This window comes from Drosophila subpulchrella, chromosome X (assembly GCF_014743375.2).
Source record: "Drosophila subpulchrella strain 33 F10 #4 breed RU33 chromosome X, RU_Dsub_v1.1 Primary Assembly, whole genome shotgun sequence".
Taxonomy (NCBI): domain Eukaryota; kingdom Metazoa; phylum Arthropoda; class Insecta; order Diptera; family Drosophilidae; genus Drosophila; species Drosophila subpulchrella.
Genome location: NC_050613.1, coordinates 7,824,711 through 7,846,379, shown reverse-complemented (window position 1 = coordinate 7,846,379; position 21,669 = coordinate 7,824,711). Strand labels below are relative to the sequence as shown.

Sequence of the window (21,669 nt, the reverse complement as noted above, 5' to 3'; positions counted from 1 at the left end):
TGTTTATAATTCCCAACTGGGTCTAGCGTCTCTGAAAACTAAAAACTTTACTTTAAACATATATTCTTTAGTATACTTCCACAATAGCTGGAAGTCACTGTGCAAATTTCATGGTGTAATTTTAAATTCCTGTTTTTTTGCTTATAAGTTACCATGCTATAGTAACGTATCAATGAATTTAATTTGAACAATTTAAAAGATATATATTTGCTTAAAAAAAATTCACTAAATAATAATAAATAAAAATAGTTACTTAACTACAATCTATGGGTTGGTTACCCTTTTTATAGTTGCATACTGATTTTTTACAGTAACCCTTACGTTTACGTATAACTTAAGCGTAACTATTTCATGGTTAAAATTGACAATTCGATGGTTGGGAACTAATTTTACTAATCGATTTTTTTTGTGTGTAGTGACCCATAGGTGCTGCAATCATTTTTTCCTGGAAAGTGACATAAAAACACGGCAAGGGGAAAAATGTCAAAGGCTATGCCATTCAGGATATGGAAAAATAAAAGTTTCCTTCACATTCATCTTCCGAGTTTCCCAGTTTCCGGTGAATGCTGCAAGTGATGTGACAAACTAAAGGCATTTCAACTTATATGCGAAATACGTTCTCTTTTGAGCATCATTTTTTCAGACTTGATATGACATTGAATATATCCCCATTCCAGTTATGAAGAGAATTTCCATTGAAGGTCAGGAAATTGCCACACAATATGCGATTAAAGTCTATTATGTTTGAAAAACGCAAAAGAATAGTTTTTAAACATCGCTAGAGCTCAGCATTTTAAATTTTTGAGGTTGAGTTCGAGTTCCAACATTTAAATAAATATTGCTTTATTTATCAGTACATTTAAATTAACAGACTTTTTTATGTGTTTGTAATTAAAATACTAGTATTTTCGAAATATATATTTAAAGCAAAGTAACTTTTATGTAAAACGTACCAATATAATAGTTAAATGTTACTCTTCCAATAACAAAATACACCTAACTAACAATATTATGGTAGTCGTACTATTAAATAGTAACCAACGAATCAATAAATAATACGTCACTATTTTTAATAGATTTTAACATTTTTTACAGTTACGTCTACATATGTATACTATCCACATTGGTCAATTTTACCTATACAATTATGTTCTGTATAGATTAATGTTAATTATTTATTTGAGCTATATCATGTTTTTTTAAACATGAGATTCATATAAAATTAGGTAAACATTTAGAGCTGAAATTATTGTAGGTCATTTCTTTCATTCTTTTCCTAACTAATTAGTATGTTAATGACTTTAATCTTCTTTTTGTTAACATATACACTTTTGCTAGCCTTCAAAGTAATGATAAATTCTGGGTAATCCAACAACTTGTTCCCCCTTCGTCTTACCCATTTCAACTTTTTTATCCTTGCCATTTGGCCACTAATCCGATTCCTGTTTAAATCTGCAACTCGCTTGGTTTGTTGTTTGCTTAGGCGTGGAAAATGGAAAATGGAAAATGCGGAAAGGGGTGGGGGGAGAAAGTGGAAAGGGAAAGTGGAGGAAAAGGAGGCAAGACACGATGTGTCACCAGTCATTTGTCATATAAAACTGCCACATATGTGAGTTATGTGAGTGTGTGGGTGTTGGGGTGTGAGTGTATGAGTGTGTTGAAAGGAAGACATGATAAAATGGCCGCTTAGGCACTGTCAGCGGTACAAATGCAAATACACAGATACTCACACACACACACACACTGAGAAATGGGACAGTGACGAGCAGCAAATGTTGTCATGTAAATGTCTTCATTTTTCCACACCCCTCACACATATCGTTGCCTATCAATCATATGCAAATAAGCGACTTAAGCAAGCCCCTTCTAATTGCCATCGATTAGAGAAAAACTGGGGGGGGGATGTATTTTTACACCCCAAACGATTTGCGCTAAATCAACATCAGTCAACTGACTTGTTAATTGTCCGGCATGGCCAACAATTTAATTTACAATCTCTAATTATGCTCCGGCAATTTGTATTTGCCTCTGCCATTCGGCCAAGCACTTAATTGACACGCTCTTTGATAAATATTGTATAATTTTAATCCGAATATCATGTTTATCTCTGGCGATTTTATTGATTGTGCGACCAGGTTAAATTTTCAAATAAATGGAAACTAAATTGTCATTTTAGTTTGAGTTTAAAGTGTACAAGTTGTTTAAAAGCCTCACATAATTAAGTAAGAGAAGATTTTTTATTTCAGGTTTTAGATTTTCCAGCAGAGTAATTTAAAGGGAAAATTAAACTTAAAGTGAATTGAATGTATATTCTTACCAATATAAAGGAACCATAATAGTTGTTGCATTCTTTTTTATTATGCAAATTCAAATTTTTGGAATTATATTTAAAAAAAAGTTTCAAATTAAACACACTAAAACAACTTTTAAATATGTTTTTTAAGGTTAAGATTTATTTACATAATCAGAATTTTAATAGTGTTTTTCTTATATCAGAATTTTATTTCGGAAAACTTATATTCTTGACATATATTTATAAAAAAATACAACTTTAAATATTAGCACTAAACGAACCGGCTTATTTTTTTTTCACAGGTCATTAAGTCAAGTTGAGCCTAATTGTTATTTGCCATCATTGACTTTGATTTGATTGATTTATCGCCGATAAGACCTCTTCGCCTTAAGTTTTATATTTTGCTCAATTTCGATTTGATTTGATTGCATTTGCGATAAGCCGATTGACAGCCTGCACTTTTCCCTTGCTCTAATGTCTTATTTGCTGATTTTTGCCCCGTATTTTGCCTTCGATATCGGAACATTTGAACATCGGGGGGACCCATTGTTTCCTTTGTTTTTTTTTTTTTTTGGTTTTTTCTCCCTTTTCAGCTACTGTTGATAGTGGGTTTTTTTGATGGAGTGCCCGACTGGGTGGGACTTTTATTGATGACACTACTTAGATAGCTACTTGTCGCAGCGACGAGACATTGCGTAATTTTCGCAGTCGTCGGTTTGATTGCCGTTGATTAATTGCCGGCTGATATCTCGCTCGAAAAAGTCGGAGGCAGGCGTGTAACTTCGGGTTTAAATTCCAATGGAAGCGGAGCCGCACTAATTGCCAAACGCCCCAGCGTGTCGGCCATCCAAGGCATTCATCTTGCCACAGTTTCCACATTTTCCGCACTTTTCCCGTGCTCGTGTCCCTTGTTTTCTTCTCCGCCTTATTGACACTGCCAGCGCAAATATTTGGGATGAGCCGGAAAGGTGTCGACCACAAAACACTTGGGAAACTCGGGCTACGGAATGTTGGATCGAATGGATTTTGCCTGTACCTCTTGGCTCGCTATTGAAGTTATCGATTCTGTCATTTTGTGTAAAATAGTTTAATGCTTGTGTTTCTGACGCTTAAAGTCTTATAGCAGACAACATGAAGAACATCTTATTCAAATTAAATTTTATTTATTTATTTCATTTCTTACTATAGTTTGGAATATAACAATTGTGGACCCAATCGAAAAGTTTGGTTATCGATAATGAGCACCATTGATATTATCGATACTATCGAAAATTGTTTAACATCAGTGAAAATATAAAATAAATGAGAAAAATAGAATCCTAATGCTGGAATCTAAATTAACTTATTAAAGAAAACAACCAAATATTTACTGTTATTTAAATTTAATAAAAAAAAATTAATTTTTTAAACAATATTATTTACTATTACCATCGATGCTTTCTAAATTTTAGCACCAACTTATTTCTTAAATATTTGGTTTTAATATTATTTATTTATTATTTCTAATTATTTATTTTTATTATTATTTATTAAAATAATAAAAAATAGTTAATAGTGGATCCTAATTGATAATTCTGCAAAGCATAATTCTTAAAAGCAAAAAAGAAATGGTTTTTTATGTGATACATATGTACATATATACTAAAATATTGCAAAAAGAAATCCCAAAAATCTTTTACCCTCACAGTCATATCATTACAGGCTAATTCCAACTGATATCCCCTTTTTATTTGATGTACTTATACATATTTGACGAATAACCAAGGGGTTCGGTGAATGTGTTAAGTATTTGGCAAATATATACATTCTCACACAGCCAAGAATAAGTACACGTATATATAGAATATATGTATATGCGAGTGTACCTGTGTAAGGGAATCCAGTCAATGAAGATTAGGGCGACTTTTTACGGTTTCATAATCCAAAAGGAAACGCTTGAAGTTGTAACTAGACCGCGATAATTCGTGATACCTTTTTTTGCGATGGGATGGGGCCCTGAAATTGGGTTATACGGAGGGTTTTCTGTCGCCCTCGAGGCGAACACCATTTGACATTTCTGCCACCCCCGCCCCCCTCCCAAAATGCGTTTCGCGTTTCGTTCGTCTGGCACCGTGATTTGCCTTTTTGTCACATTAAATCTTGTTTATGATGCTTAAGAACTTTATTTCCGGTCGATTAAATTGTCATAATGGGTATGGCAGAGTACGCTCTTTTCTTGGCTCTTTCAGCTCTTTTTGCCATACTTTTAAATTGCTTTTGGCCCTCTGCCATTTACCTTTTATTTCAATGTAACCCCATTTAGCCTTTTGCTGCCAGAAACTGACGGTAAGGAAACTAAAATTTGAATTTTGTAATTAGATGATGACAGATTCTTTTGGAACTATTTGATGACATTTGTTTTAAAAGTGGGTAGATTTAACTATACGATTTGTGAATATAATGAAAAAAGTCACAGCTTGGTTATTTTAATAATAGTAAATATTAATATTTAATAAAATAAATATTAAATTAAAATATATTTTTTTCTTAAGAATTGGTATTCATTTCCCACTGTAAACCTTAAAAGTTATCCTTAACTAACTTAAGGAACGTGGCTTGAAAGTGGGTAGATTTTTTGGACAGTTTAACTATACGATTTGTGGATATAATGAAAAAAATTCACAGCTTGGTTATTTTAATAAGAGTAAATAATAGTATTTAACAAAATAAATATTAAACTAAAATATATTTTTTTTCTTAAGAATTGGTATTAATTTTAAGCTATATATTTTAAAAGTTATCCTTAACTAACTTAAGGAATGCGGCTTGAAAGTGGGTAGATTTTTTGGACAGCTTAACTATACGATTTGTGGATATAATGAAAAAAGTCACAGTTTGGTTATTTTAATAATAGTAAATATTAATATTTAATAAAATAAATATAAAACTAAAATAATTTTTTTTTCTTAAGAATTGATACTAGTTTCCCACTATAAACCTTAAAAGATATCTTTAACTAACTAAAGAAACGTGGCAAAAACTAGAAAAAACTCCTATAAAGCAGTTTAAAATGCATTTCAACAAAATATCCAATGGTAGGGATCTAACTAAAACTGTTGAAATTCAGAAAAATCCAACTTTTAGGTGACAAACCTTCAACTGTGTGTGATGAAAATGGAGGAGGCTGTCATTGTTGATTTCTCTTCTGCTTTTGCATTTACCTCTGAGTATGTTTCTGTGTCTGTTTATGATTCGGTTTCAGTTGATTTTTGAGGTCCTGTTTCCGTTTCCGTTTCCTCGGAAGCTGCAGAACGCTTCATTTGCTGCAATTCGTGCATAAAATTTGAGTGTGTGCATTTTGCAGCTAGTCCGTTCTATTCTATGTATATATGCTCTTCGATCCGGCAGCTGGCTCTTTGGCTCTGAATATGGCCAAAATCACCCAAAAGTACCCGTCGCCATAATCATTCGGACGGCAATGTGTGTATTGGCATGTTTTAATTAAACGAAATTGCTTGTATCCCATTGATGGCTTAATACGGGTCACATGTACGCCTATCGGTGAACACGAGAGTGTGTGAGTGCCATTGTGTGTGTGTGTGAGTGTGTGTGTGTCTGAAATATTCACTTAAGCGAACAGCAAGAAGGACACGAGCAGCTCCAGGAGCAGCCAATTAATTTGGTGACAATGCGAAACAGCAGCGGCAAATTAACGAATTGGAAAAATCAACAAACAAAACAACTGCCTAACATATATCATACTTATATAACATGAGGCTAAATGGACACGTAGATGCACCAGCAGACAGACACTCAACTAAATTAGTCAATCATAATGGAGGAGTCATATATTTCTATGTGAATTAAGCACAAAATTCGGTCAACTCTACACAAAGAAAAACAAAACAGGGAAGAACGGTATGGTCGAGTGCCTCGACTAACAGATACCCTTTTACTATACGAGTAACGGGTATAAGCAAAGAAGCATCTTCAGCGGGTATATATAATTAAAATGGTAAAAATTCAATTATCTGAATTAAAAATTTATATTTTTTTCAGCTATCTTATATATTAATATATTATAAGACATTTTATATTTTAACTTGATTATTTCTCAAATACTTATCATTAAAATTGGCTGTTTTTTTATAGAATTCATATAAAACTTTTAATTTATTAAGAACGAGTCAGTTTTCTTTGTGTGTATACAAAATTTTTAACTTCAATTGTCATTCAAGTGGTAAAAAGGCTAGAAGATATATGTTTTTTGATAGAACTTACATAACTTTTTTTCCTTTATTTAAATCTAACCTACTTTCTTTGTGTGTATACAATATATTCATATTTGAAATGCTTTTTGTTGGAACTAAATTTGACAATAGGGGCAACTTAATAAATGAATGCGTTGATATTACAATTTTACTTTAGCATCAACCAATAATTTGGGGCAATTTAAAAAAGAAAAGAAAAGAAAGAAAAATATACTCACTCACCTTTATTTTACAATGATGCAAATAACTTATATTGAAAATCAGTTTTAAAAAGGCAAAAAGGAAAATAATTTATTCTCCTCATTGCAAAATATATTTAAAGCCATAATTTCTTAGCAATTTTTCACTAGTTCTGCAGATCGATTGGTTTTCTAACTGTTTCAAAAGACAATGGCAAAATGTACAACGATTTTCAAGGGAGAAATATGTTAAAACCTTTTTAAAGTATAGATCACTCTTGAATAAATAAATATAAATAACACGCGATTCCTTTTCTTGTTTGCAGGAGGCCTTGTGAACATTTTCCAATACAACAGGTGAGTTTTGGTATAGAAAATCGAAGAGAAGCGTTTCAGAAAAAAGCAACAAAATGCTTCGGCCATTCATAATTTATGCATATGCACCCCGCAGTTTACCTACCGAATTATCCGTGAATTTTCCAGGAGCGGAGCCTGCGATGATAAGATAAACTTCTACACTCTTCGGCGCCTTTTGTTGTGCGTGTGTATTGTACTTTGGGCATTGTTGTAGTGCCATAACAATCAAGGGAAATTACGCTTAATGACACGCTCATTACGGGCCATCGTTTTCAGGGATGGGGTGGTTACTGGGTGATTCCAGGGTGGTTACCTTTCAGAAGCAAAGCAAAAATCATTGCCTACTTATGAGCGGCTCGAACGAAACAAGGCGGTTGTGGTTGCCCATTTATTATTTAAATAAAAACATACAAATAAGCGCTCGAAAAGCGCTTTATAACACTTTCTCTCGCACACACACACACACACGCCCAGCATTATTTGCATAAAAAAATGTTCATTATGTTGTCAAATGAACAATAAATGTCAATGCCGCCTCTCAGATTCCTTTCTTTATTTTCCCATTGTTTGTTTGCGAGCGCAAAAAAAAATATGAAAAAGGAAAAGTGGAAAATTGGTGGAGAATCTGTGACAACGCTTTAAACGCTTTTATTGGCTTTTCAAATTGGCCAAAGGCCAAGAATATTGCACATAAACCGGCAGCAAAATTTATTTTACGCAAAATATGCCAAGGCGGACAAACTTTGCTTTGACCAGAAGCTTTTGAAGTTTTTCTCACCAAAGTCAAATCCCCCTCCCACTTTCTCTCCCCCCACTTTCACCTCGACTTTCTCCTGGCTCCTGTTGCTGGCAAAGAAAGTGAAAGTAAAGTGTAATTAGGTTTGTTTTGCGTGGCTGTCTGCAAATGAAATGCCTAATGGAGAAGGGCAAGTTCGGGGGGTATTTGCTTATTATTATCATTATTATTATTATTATTATTATTATTATGACCTGCCGTCCATCAAATTTAAATTACGCATTGGCCAAATATCTTAAATAATAAAAGAGAAGTGCCAAATAGCAATTGGTCATAAGAATCTAATTTATTTTATGGCATAAAGTTGCTCAAAGTGTGTAAATAAATATGTTTAGTTTAATGTAAGATTTTTATAAGAACAAAGTTAACTTAATCCTAAACGGTGCGCACCTTTCTTGGGCAGATTTCAAAGAAAGCAATTGAAGAGTACACTTGAATGGAGGGCTCTTGAGTAAATGTGATGAAATAGTTTTCTAGACACTAAACACGCATTTTTTATGGGAAAAATACCTAGAAGGTAAACAGCAAACTAAGTTGAAGAAATTGCTGGGAAAAACAATGAAAAGAGGGGCAAAACAAGCAAAGGATAGGAATTTAATTATTTGCTAAGGTCAATGTAAATTCTTTTTAAATCGTTGTGTTCAGAAAAGGCATCTAAATATAAAAATAAAGTTGACACCATTTATTAATTTAAGATCAGCCAATTTAGTGTTCTCTAAAGATACAAATGCATAAAGTAAAAATTTAATTTAGTGTATACCCTTATTCCCTCAACTAAGTAACCAATGAAAGAATATTATTAAATACTACTTATTATAAATGTTGTTTGGGAATTAACATTATTCATAATTTTATTAAAATACCTATATATAATTTATATAAAATTATTAAATCGCTTGGGATGAACCGAAGACTTTTATTGAATATTTTTGGGGAGTAGACATTACTCATAATATTCTAATGGAGAAACCACACACAAATAAATCTTTAAGTAAATATAGCTATATAATATTTATAATACCTATACTTATTCCTATAATCGTACTAACATTATTCACAATAATCTAATTGAGATACCAGGAAAATACCATGAGCAAATAGACCCTATATGTAAATATATATTTTATAATACCTTTAGGAAATTATTTAATCGCCTAGAATGAACCGAAGATTGAATTTTTTTGGGGAGTAAACATTATTCGCAATAATCTAATTGAGACAACCGGAAAAACCACACTCCAATAAAACTTAAAGTTAATATATGCGGTATTTATAGTACCTATACTAAATTATGTAATTGCCCGAGGTGAATCGCAGAAATTTGTTTGAACTCCAATATTTGATTTGATATTTTTGTTGTACAAACATTGTTCACAATAATCCAATTGAAATACCATAAGCAAATAGACCTGTATGTAAATATATATTTTATAATACCTTTTGTAAATTATTTAATCGCCTTGGGGGTGAATCGAAGGCATTTGATCGAACCCAAGACCAGTGACACCCTATTGCCGCTATCGTTCAGATACAGATAAAGACACTGACAAATATTAAAATCCGCGGATGGCTCACCATTGTCTGTTTGCTGATGGCCAAGTGTCGACTGTCGACTGTTATCGGCCATAAATATAAATAAGCGAGCCAAAGTGCTTGGCACTCATTGCGCCCACGATACCATCAAAGGGTATTAAAATCCAAGACCCAAAACAAAGGAGGAACGCCGCCACCCTTTCGCAAATTCTAGGGGGTGGTAAATAGGGGGGAAAGGCCCTTCCACCCACTGCCATTCAGCCGAATCAGTCAGTCAGTTAATATTGAGTGAGCATATAATCTGTTAATAAGCATTTTATATGCCAAAATAATTTGATTTGCATGTTGGGGCCCGCAATGGATGTCGATTTCTGTCGTTAGGCTCTGTCACGAGGCCCAAAAAAGGGGGTTGGAAAATGGGAAATTCTGAGATGGAGGGGGGGTTAAGGAAAATGGTGTCATGCTTGAGTTCATGTAATTAACACGGGACCGAGTTTACGGCGGGATCACAATTTTCTTATGTGGCTGTCGTCGGAATACTTGACGCTGCCTTATTACCGTATAACACTCATTTTCATGGGCTTCGACTATTATCGCCTTTTATAGAGTGTTCGAGTGTCGAGTTCATTGGCTTCATAAACAACTGAGCAGATACTAATAGATAATATAGGATTCAAGGCGTATAGCTGGAACTGAAATACTTTTCATACATTGAAGTAAAGCCGATAATTATAATTAGTCGTAGAGTAAAAGAGTATACCAGAATCGTTGGAAAATACTTAAAATGTCCAAAGTTGCTTAGAATTTAGGTTGAATTGCCTAAACCTGGAGCTAAGTCCATGTTTGGCCTAAAATTTAGGATTCCATGACCTCAAATTTTAGGCATCTAATGGCATAAGTCATCGTCATGACGCTTTGGACTCTCACGCGGAAGACCCCCGGATTGATTCACAAAATAAAAATAGTTTTTTTAGGGAGATAAAATAATAACTTATTCTAATATTCACTATAATATCGAATTAAAATAAATAAGTTGTATTAATATCATGAGTAAACATTTAACATTATTTTTAGAAAATACACAATTTATAGGGCATACCATATATGGCCTAAAATGTTCAATTTTGTTATAATACGGCTCAGTTCATTTTTCTTAAAATAGTACCTAATTGATTAAATAATTATAAACAGTAAAATTTTTATTTGGTTAGGTCCAACCGAAATATATAAAAGACTATTTAAGTTTAAAAGGTTTTTAGCTGTCAAATATTTTTAGGTAAGATGCAGTAATGACCTAAGAAGTGGGTCAAAAAGTACAAAAATTGAAATCTTTAGGCAGTGCATAACCCAAAATTACATTTTTAATCAATTTTAAATTTTTTAAAATGTAGTCCATCATTTTACTGGTTGTATAAGACAAAATGAAAAACAAACACAATACTTTTTGGACACCATTGACTTTGTATTTTCAACTGGTTATTTCTAGAGAACGTTTTAATTAAATAACCCGAAACCTGATTGATTTATTTCAAGAGGGACCAAGAAACTCGATGTTAAATCTTGCCTGGCCATTGGATTCCTGTGTAAGGCCAATGTTGTTGCTTTATTAACCAGCAAGTGGAATTGATGAAATGGACACGACACACACAAAAACACAAAACCCACACAGATATCCAAAAAAAGGACATGGAGATGTGTGGGCTCAGCCATTTCCGATGAATCCGGTTTTATTTGAGAGTTGAGCCAACCCCGATAGTATTGTCATCTGCATGCCAAAAACTGACTGACCCAACTGACTGATTGACCGACTGAATGGCTGACTGAATGACTGACTGACTGACTGACTGATTGACTCACTGACTGACTGACTGACTAACTCACCAACTGAGTGAGTACTTAAAGCAATGGCAAACATTAGCATAAAGCTGGGCTATCATTTCTAAGTGCGTTCCTTGTTGTTGCCATGTCTAGTGTTTCTCCAGCTTTTCCTTTCTCAGTTTTCCATTTTCTTGCCTTGGCTGCCGTTGTTGTTGTAGTTGTTGCTGTTATTTTAGCTGTTAGCTGGTATGTGGGGAATAAGGTAAATATCAGCTGGCACACGAGGACTGCCAGCGGCAAGAAGCCACGAAAGCGTCCTCGTCCTCGGCGGCGTCCTCGCTAAATCACAGGTGTGCAACAATGGCCACAGGAGCGCCAACAACAACAACGGCAGCAACAACAACACCGACAAAAAACCAAAAGGGATAGCTTATTTCGGGGCAACCAAGGAATACCCTTCCAATGTCTTGCATACTATGTTAAATAAAGTATTAAATTACACTCAGTATAGAAAAAAAGAAACAAACTGTAATTACATCAACAGAAAAATGTAAAACAAAATTAGAAACACTAAAAAAATTTTAAAAAATATATATATTATTATAATATTAAAGAAATGTTCTTCTGTTGAAATCCCATTGGCTTTTGTTACCATTGTAAAAACAAAAGTTAGGATTAAGTTAAGGATTTTTTTTTAAAGTCATGGCAACATAGATTAATTAAATTGTATGAATTGATATATTAAATTATGTTTTGATTGCCATGACTTTTTCGAACAAATCCAGTCAGAGTCCAGTCAAAAATCAGGCAAATGTCACAAGGTCCTAGGCTTTAAGCTATTGTAGATTATGTATTTGTACTTTCTATTTAAAATCTAGTTAGTACTAATAGAGATGCAAAGCAGAAATACATACATATACTTATTATGTTTTTTTTCTAGCCATTAAAAGTTATGTTAGATTATTAATAGGTCAATTGTTTTATTTTTTTTTTATTTGCCATTAAAAATTATTTTACTTTATAAAAAAATATTTTATAAGGAATGCATAAATTTGTAGAAAAAAGATATAGTAGTATTAAGAAATAACGAAATTCATTTAAGATAATCTTGGTTTGCTAATTATACCCGTTACTCGTAGAGTAAAAGGGTATATTGTCTTAGGGGAAAAGTATGTAACAGGTAAAAGAAAGCGTCTCCGACCCCATAAAGTATATATTCTTGATCAGCAAGTCGAGTCGATCTAACCATGTTCCTCTGTCCGCGTGAACGCTGTGATCTCGGAAACTATAAGAGCTAGAGGGTTGAGATTTCAGATTTAGATTCCTTATTTTCGTACGCAGTGCATGTTTGTTACGCGAACATGCCACGCCCACTATAACGACCTCAAACCGCTCAAAACTATGGCGCCCACAATTTTCATGCTAGAAAAAAAATGTTTACTGAAATGTATTAGTCTTGTCAAAACCTATAGATTTACTTTAAAATAAATTTCCCCGCCCACTTTAACGCCCAAAACTCTTAAATCTCGCAGGTGGCGCATTGTAATCTCGCTTTGCTGCTTGTATATCTCCATCTCCCTTTTGCTTCCTTTAGCTGAGTAACGGGTATCTGATGGTTGAGGCGTTCTTCCTTGTTTAACATTTACAATTGTGAACTCAAACTTAATCTTTAAAAAATACTATAATTATTTAAGGATACCTTAAAGAATCTTAAAAGATAACAGCATCCCTTGAGAGGGTATCGCAACATAAGCAGGCAACTACTTCATCGCCCCCATCATCTTTCTCCCTCTCTCTCTCTCTCACTCGGCTCATGCTCTCTCTTTCGCGCAGGCGCCAAGAGAGCGGGGAAAGCTTTAGATTTTCCGAAAATATTTTTTTCGACTAATTTTCTTGAGTTTTTTTATCAAGCATTATATTTTTTATATGCATACGACTTCCTTTTTGCCATTTTCAGCCTTGTAAGCTCAGGATGCGATGCGAAAGCTCTTCTCTCGCTCTCTCTCCTTTCGAGGGGCTCTCAGCTGACTGGATAACCGTTATACGCTGGCTTTTCACGATTTTGAAATCGCTCGGTTCGGTCAGTTGTTGCTTCACTTCAGTTCTGTTCAGTTCGATTGAGTTTTGAAGCGGTTGGTCTCGAATATATTTCCCTGGAAAAGTGTTTTTCTGAAAATTGAACAGCCATTGCGAATTGAGTTTGTTTTTGTTTGGGTCTAAGGATATATATGTGTGTGTGTGTATGCGTGTTTCGAAAATATGTTTAAAATATTTTTACTTGATAAATTGATAGAGTTTTTTCAAAACTGAAAATGTTTGAAGCGGCTTGCTTATTAAAATGGAATAGGTATTTGATTTAAATAAAATAAAGTATTCCTGGATTTCTTTCTTAAAGGATATGGAAAATAATATATTTCAAGTTTTCAAGTTTCAATTTTCAAATAAGGTTCTCAATGTTGCGCCCAAGAAAACTGGTCGAAGGCTTAAAACTGTGCTACTTACATATGTGGTATAACATCAAAGGATTCGCCAAGAGCCGGCTTTTAAAACCGAAATTTTAAAATAAGCCCTTAGTGATATTTTGATATCCTTCAAATATATACCTTTTGGTTTTGAAATAAGTTTCAAAATGCCTTCAAAAGACCTTAAGTAAAGTAAAGATTTTTGAAAATCCTTCAAGCTCAACAGCCAGCTATGTGAAAGCTTTTCGCACAGTTTGGGCTTCGCTTTTAGGACACTTTCACTTGCCGCAACTGTGAGCGAACTTTCCCATCTCGAGGCCCTCGGGTTTACATTTCGGCTCGGAATCGGCATTCGGCTTTGGCTTCGGCTGGGCAAATCGGTCTCGGGCATTGGATAGTACGTTTTTGGGGTATGCAAACTCATTTTAGCTTTTGAACTCAGTCAGTTCAAATTTACCAGCGGATTTGCGCGGATTACAAAAACTATTCACACGCGCGTACATCTCACATATATCAGTATCTTACACAAATACGAATCACCAAACATACGTACACACACACACACACACGCACACATACATATATTTACAAAGGAGCGGACCGAAGGTCCTTAAACGAAATCAAACAAAACAAAGCGTCGGCAACCGTAATAAAAAATTGTAAAGATAAATGATAATGGGAAATAATAATTGATATTGTCAGGCAATTGCTGTTCAAATCGCTGTCATATCGGATATTTAAATTGTTCAATTTTTTTGCGAATTATTTTTTGGTGCAACCACAGTGCGTATGTGTAATATCTGAGCGAAGAGTGCTACAAAACGGAAAGTGTGCGAGACCATCGACCGGAAGTTGGGAAGAAAGACAGATCATTATCGGGAATCGAAATCGGAATTGAAATCCGCAGCAGAACCATCGATCAGAATTTTTCAAATCATATTACCACAAAAAAATAAACAGGCAAGTGACCACACTTCGTATGAGTAACACATATATATATATATATAAATATATACTGCATCTAACAATTGATATTCCTCACTTTCGTTTTATTTTTACGTATTCCCAACCCATTTTTTTGGGTTTTTGTTTTGCTCGCCGCTCGGTTGGCCCTTTGTTTGTTGGGGTTAAAGGCAAACAACAGAAATTAACAAAGGCGAGGGGCCCAAACACAAACGCAAACAAAAACGAGAACAAGAAATTCAAGTCAAGTGCTGCGGCAGTTCTAGATTGTGCTTAGTATATAGAATACATGCTATACTATGTGTGCGGGATCTAGGTCTAGAACTAGGTCTCTATGTAAAAAGGATTCAAGGAAATCAAGCAGATCTTTTGTGGAAAGTTAAGAGGTTAAGGCTTTGGATTGGGTTGATATTTCAATGTTGATATGTCACCATGTCACTAAAATAAAACTAAAAACACTAGCAGTCTTTGAATAATTGTTTGGCAATAAAGTTTAAAGTATAAATATATATATAAAGTATTTTATTGTGCATATGTCGATATCAAAAAAATGGTTTTAAAAATGCTAAAGATTTATTCAACCACATCTGCGCTGCTGTGCATTTTTCGAAAAAACTCTTTTAATATTTTAGCCATTATTCTCGTTGCCAAAGGTTAAAATCCTTAGACAAAGGCACTGAATTTTGCAGAATGTAATTCGCTTTAGCTATTCGAAGCGCAAATAATTAACAAATAATTTGCATTTTGACGACGGAACCTGGTTGCTCCCCCTTTATTCGCGAACGCTCTCTTTATGGCCAAAGAGTTCTTCAAACTTTTTCATAATATTTTTAATGGTTTTTCCACACTCTACTGCCGCTGCTGCTGTCGCTGACAGGTCAAATGAATAAAAAACTTTTATTTTTTTTTAACAAAATTGATTTAATCAGAAAAACTGAATCTATTATGTCTGCTTTCCATCCATTTTATATTGTTCGGCATTGGGTTGAGTGTGAGTTATGTGTGGTATGTGGAAGGTATGAAATGCACGGCATGAAAGGCTGTGATTACGTTCTTAAATCCATGGAAATAGGGGGACATTTTGCGTGTTTCCGTGGGTGGGTGTGTGTGTGTGAGAGAGTGCTATTAAAGGCCGCAAATTGTACATTAAAATACACATCATCATTACACACGTTTTGGTTCATAATTTTTTTTTTCTCTGCTGCTCTTATATTTTTCCTTTCTTTTTTTGGGGTCAGCGCTGTCAAGAGCAATCAGAGACAGGCTATGCTTGGCCACTAAATAATCAGAGCACACTGCTAGAAATTCTAGATTTAGCCAAAAGGGATTCTTCTGTGGATGAGGTGACCATTTATACTCTTTATTTTGCAAAAATGGACCAAAAGAGGGACAATGTTTGTAATCAGCCTTATATTTTGGTAATAATTATGCAATTAACCATCTTATAAAAAGTTTGTTGGTATTGAAAAATTCATTTTTCATATTTCATCCATTACGAATAATTTTTTTATTATTTATCTAGACTCATTACAATAATGTGAAATTGCTTGGGTCTGTAGATTTTTTACTAGTATTAAACAGAGCTTGAAAAAATACAAATGCTGATATCTTTTTGAAGCGGAATGTAGAGAAATGTTAATTGAATTTATGCGATGTTAAGAGATTTGCAATCATTGGACGATGATTTTTTTCTCAGTGCAGGTCCTTGTAAGCCCAACTGCCAAAACCCCTTGTAACACCCTTTCGAGGCCAATTTTATACCCCCTGCTTTTGGACAAGCCTTTGACAGGCATGTCATTTAATGTGCGCCTAAGTGTAGGCTATAAATTTTTTATATGCATTTTAACGCATTTCAAGTTATGATTTTGCGCCAGTACCATGTCGCTCACACTCACACACACACACACTAGCATAAAAATTTCATTTGTGTAATGAAAATGAAAATGCATACGCGCCTGTGTGTGTTTGTATCTGTGTCTGAGGATATGGCAAGCACTAGCTTTTCTCTATTTAGGCTGCGGCTTAGTTTTCTTGTTTCAAATTTTCTTTCGCTTTATTTTGCTCAATTTATGGATGGCAAATTTTCGATTTGCAGCGACAATCGAACGACACAATTGCGGCGACCCAGAAATGCCAAAATTCGATTTAAATTGAGAGCAGCTTTTTTATTTTGTTTGCCTTTCATTGTGGATTTTTCACTAAAATGATCTTTAAAAGTCCGACATTTATACATTTGTGACCATTTAAATGCAAATAAAAGCATTAATGAATTTATTTAAGTTTCATTTTTATTCTGTGAAAACAAAAGCTGATATTAAATTTGTATTATTCTGCACTTCTTAAGTGCGATTAAATATAAAAAACATATATACAATAAACCGAAGTTAATATAAGACCAGGAAACCATTACAAACCTTTGTTATATATATTATATTTAAATTGAAATCCTGAAATTCCAAAAGATGTTAGGCTTAAAGTCCAGACGTCATTGCCGCCTCCTTAAAATCCGTATAAAAATCTAAGACCCGGAATAGAGCGCACAGAAAACATAAAAATTTAATGAGACCAAGGCGGGGCCATAAAGTTAAATCCCCGATTAAAGGCAGCCCTGTGTAAAGTGTCACCTTAAGAGGGAATCCAATGCAATCAGCTGTCGGAATCCCCGCTGCCATCCCGCCATCCCGCCATCCTGCCCCCCATATCCATCCGATGCCTGCCCCCGGTGGACACTTGCTCCTCCGGTTTCATTAACTTGACACATAAAAGCTTTCGATCTGCTGCAATGATAGTTCTACTATTCTGCTGGCGGAAAATCGAGTGGGGAAAACGGTGGGAAAAACCGGAGGACAAGCCGGAGGATGGTGTCCCTGATCTGGGAAAATGTGGCTCGAAAAACGTAGTCACCAGTATTTTTTTTTGGTGGGGGAGGTGGTAGGGTGTTGCCGAACCTACAGCCATATACATATGTATGTACTGATGCGTACTTTAGCACCTATAAATTTTTATGCATAAATATTAAAACGCCAGCGAGTAGCGAGAAGGTCCGTGTGGTTTCCGATGTTCTTGAAAATTCCACTTTACGGCCCAGTGTCCGTGTTGCTGGGAGCTTGTCAAGCCCATAAAATTATGGAAATTTTCTTGCCCTTTTCCGGCCATTAGAGCGAGAGAGCATCGTCAGGTGGCCCAGCCAGCAGACATCCACATCCACATCCACTGACCATTGAAATTGAGTAACTTGTTAGGCATTTAATGTTATAGCATCGTGGTGTCACTTTTCCCAGGCTGTAAACCCAAAATGGAAAGGTGTTTTGGGCATAAGGGGCCTCAATGCGGTTAGACTCTCCTTTTTTTTTCCCTCCCATTTTTTTGCACCTGTCTAAAGTTGCGGCTTGCCAAACTTTCTAAATTTCCCGGCCAACAAACAAAGGCAACTGCCAATCAAAAGTTTTGCATTTGTTTCTATTTTGCGGCTCACTTCGATTCGCCACCTTAACTAAACGTATTCAGGCACCGGGAGAAAAGGGATAATGCAAACAAATTATAGTTATTTACAAATTTTAAATTTTAAATTTTGTATTAAAAATAACACTTACATTTTTTACTTTTAAAAATTATTTACTCAATCTACTACATTTCATAAATGCTATAAAAAGTTAGAAACTAAAATTTGATCGTTCAAAATTTAAAGTCTGCAATCTTTACAAAATCTATAACACCTTATCAACACTGCTGAATATTAATTTGTATTTAAAGCTAAAATATACGTATGATATTTTACCACAAGGAAAATCAACTTTTTCTTAAGAGATCTTTAGCCATAATCAAAAACCTCAATCGTTCAGGGGTATTTCGATCTTTGAATTTTATTTCGTGTTTAACTATTCAGTAATATTTCATTTTCCAACACTGTCTAGTTAGCTGAGACATTTTAACTTATTTTCAAGAACTAGACATTTTTTATGTAATTTATTTTTACTACTAGGAAAAAAGACTTTTTCTTAAGAGATCTCTGGCTATAATCAAAACCCTATTACACTGAGTCGGATTTCGATCTCTTAATTTTATACCCTGTTAAGTTATTGAGTAATATGCTATTTTCCAACACTGTCTTGTCAACTGAGACACTGTGACTCCTTTTTCGAAAACTAGGCATTTTCCGCAGTGCCCTTCGTTTGAATGATGCCAGCCAGGTGAAGACACGCCCCCTGACAGGTGGGCTCAATCACCCGGCTTGTGGGCGGTGGCAAGGGCGGGGGCGTGGCCGAGGGCTTTGTCATAAACTTTCATCGCGACGGCGACTGCGACTGCGACTGCGACTGCAGGACCTGTCAAGCGTGAATTTTTTGTGCCAAAGATAATAAATGACAAAACCAATAAGCAAAAATACCAGAATACCAGAAACACGGGGAAACATTGTGGGGACAGGTGATGGACAAGTGGGCGAAAGCGGTTAACTTCCGTGCAGAGCAGTCACAGAAATGCACACGAGTGCGTACAAAGTTTTAGTTTCGCTACTAAAATAGTTATTTCCAAAGGATGTTAATGGAAAGGCGAAAGTTTGCATTGAGTGGGTGCGAGAATGTGCGTTCGGCTCCCAAATGAGCTGAAGAACGTAAAATGCTTTAATTGCACCTCAGCACATTTTTTTTTTTTTTTTGCTTTTCAGTGCCAACTCACTTTTGCGTTTTCCCACCACTCGTACAAATTAATTTCCAGCTGCTCTCGAACTCGAAACTTTTTCAAAACTAACTTATTCGGTGAGTATTTTAATAGTTTTCTATAATTGCTCGACGAAGCAATTAATTACAAAGTGCGCTCTTTTTTCCGGCAAACATTCTGTTAACAGAGCAGCTGAGGGATTTCCCAGAAAAAGTGGTAGTATGGAGTTGGTTAGCAAAAAATATTCTGATTCGGGTCACATTTAATGGCTATCAAGCCCATTAAACAACATGAAGAGGAAAATTAGTTTAACCCAATCAAATATATTTTATATATGACACTTTTCTAAAATTAAAATCGTGCAGACAATTTTTAAAAATATATAAATATATATATATATATAAATATATATATGGTAAAAGCAGATTTTTGGTAGAGTTTGTGGAACCCAAAATTGAACCGTCGCTGTGAAAAACCCAGACAAGTTGGCACTTGTGATCTTTTGCCCACAGCGAGGACATTTTCTTTGAATTTACAAGGACATGATAGGCCTGCGCCCACACTCGCATATAATATACACATTATATTATATATATATTCACATGCATGAATAGCTGCCCTCACCTTCTCGCATCAGCATAGATCTACATAAGTAGAAGGCAAAGACCCGCTTCAAGTTAATTACATGCATCAAAAACAAAACAAAAATGGGGACTCGTCTCTGTGGGAGAACATGCAAATTTTCTTGACAACGCCGCACACACACATACACGTGCACACCCACACTCAGAAGTGTGTGTGTGTATGAGTGTGAGGGTGAGGAAGGCGTCATGCTTACATTAATTTGTTGATAAATTGCGCCAAAATGGGAAAATAGGTTAAAAGCCCTCAACTGACGACGACCAAAACCATAAGTTTCCCTTCTAAAAATTAAGCCACGAAAAAGAACCGACGAAAAAATAATAAAGCGGAAGATTGAAAACGGAATCCAGTTGAAGTCGCCTAAGAAATACTCTTTCTTGCAGAAATTAAATACAAATATTAAAATATAATACAATATTATATAAATAAATTAATAATAATTAATGAATTAAAAAAATAAGAATGTTTTTTTTTAAATTTATAATTAATATAAAAAAATATCTTATCTAAAGATTGAATAGATAAGAAAAGATGTTTGATAAATTATAAACCATTATTGAGCTTTTCACTTGCTTTAATTTCTATACCATAGCATTTTAATTAGGAGTATTTTTTCCATATTTCGTTTATATTTATATATTTTTTCAACACTTTTTTTTGAATGCGTTTTTACGAGTCCCAGATTTGAGTGGGTACTTTTATTTGGTTTTAAACGAGCTCAAATCTTCCACAACCAACATGGCTGCCGCTTGGGCTATGCTTATCTCTCTTTTTTTCGCTGCTCTTGGTTTAGGGTTTTCTTTTTTCCTGTTTTTATAATGCGCGAAATTAGCAAAATAATAAAAATGGCACAAAACAAGGTCGCGCATAAATAATGAGAAAACAGCGCAAGTTGTTCGCTTCGCTGGCTCTCCATGTGGAGCAAACTGCATGTGGTGGTGTAAAAGCGGGTTAAGAGGTGGGTTAAGGTGGGTCACGCCGCTTCCGGGGGGCACTGGCGGGTTAAGGGTACACGTAGATGGATTGTGCACTCGGATGAATTTATGTCGATTGTGGATTAGGCGCTGGCATTGTCTGTTTATTGCCAATGGTTTTTTTTATTTTCTTTTTTGAAGTGTTTCAATTGTGAGCTTGCCAAAATTCTTACTTTAATTTACCAAACATGTTAGTGCAGGGTCATTGTAGTGTTGTGCAGTGTTGTGTAGTGTTGTGAATCATAGATATCATAAATTGTTATAATAGCTAGTAAAATAATTCAATTTAATTCTCCGTTATAAGGATTTCTTTAAATGGCTTAGCAAATGTTTGCTTCCATTAGCCAAATATGTGAGTGGAGAGAAAGTGTAGTGTTGTGTAGTGCTGTGCGTTGTTGTGTAGTGCTCTGAATTGTTGTGTAGTGTTGTGTAGTGTTGTGTAGCGTTGCGTAGTGCTGTGTAGGAATAAAGCTAAAAACCATGGCTCTTGTAAATCAATAAAATGTTTTTCTCTATTATAAGCGATTCTTAAAATGGCTTATACATTTTTTAGTAATTATTTATAACTATTTTATTATTTGTTAATTTTTTAACGTTTTTAGCCCTTAAAAGTATGCTGTGAAAGTGTTTCTGTCGCAGGCAATTATTACATTGAAATGTGTCACTGGCGGAGAGTGGCCCTTTGCAAATGGGAAATGGTAAATGGCAAGTGGAAAATGGGAAATAGAAAATGTGCGCTGGGC

At 34.7% G+C, this 21,669-nt stretch overlaps 1 protein-coding gene across 1 annotated transcript in view; it reads left to right on the top strand.

Moving 5' to 3' along the window:
- The window catches only part of LOC119558173 (high affinity cGMP-specific 3',5'-cyclic phosphodiesterase 9A), a 140,330-nt gene that overhangs the window by 25,578 nt on the left and 93,083 nt on the right, over positions 1-21,669 (top strand). The window contains exon 3 of the mRNA XM_037871439.1: positions 7,049-7,079. The gene's annotated coding sequence lies outside the window, so the exon portion shown is untranslated. The remainder of the gene's footprint in view (positions 1-7,048; positions 7,080-21,669) is intronic.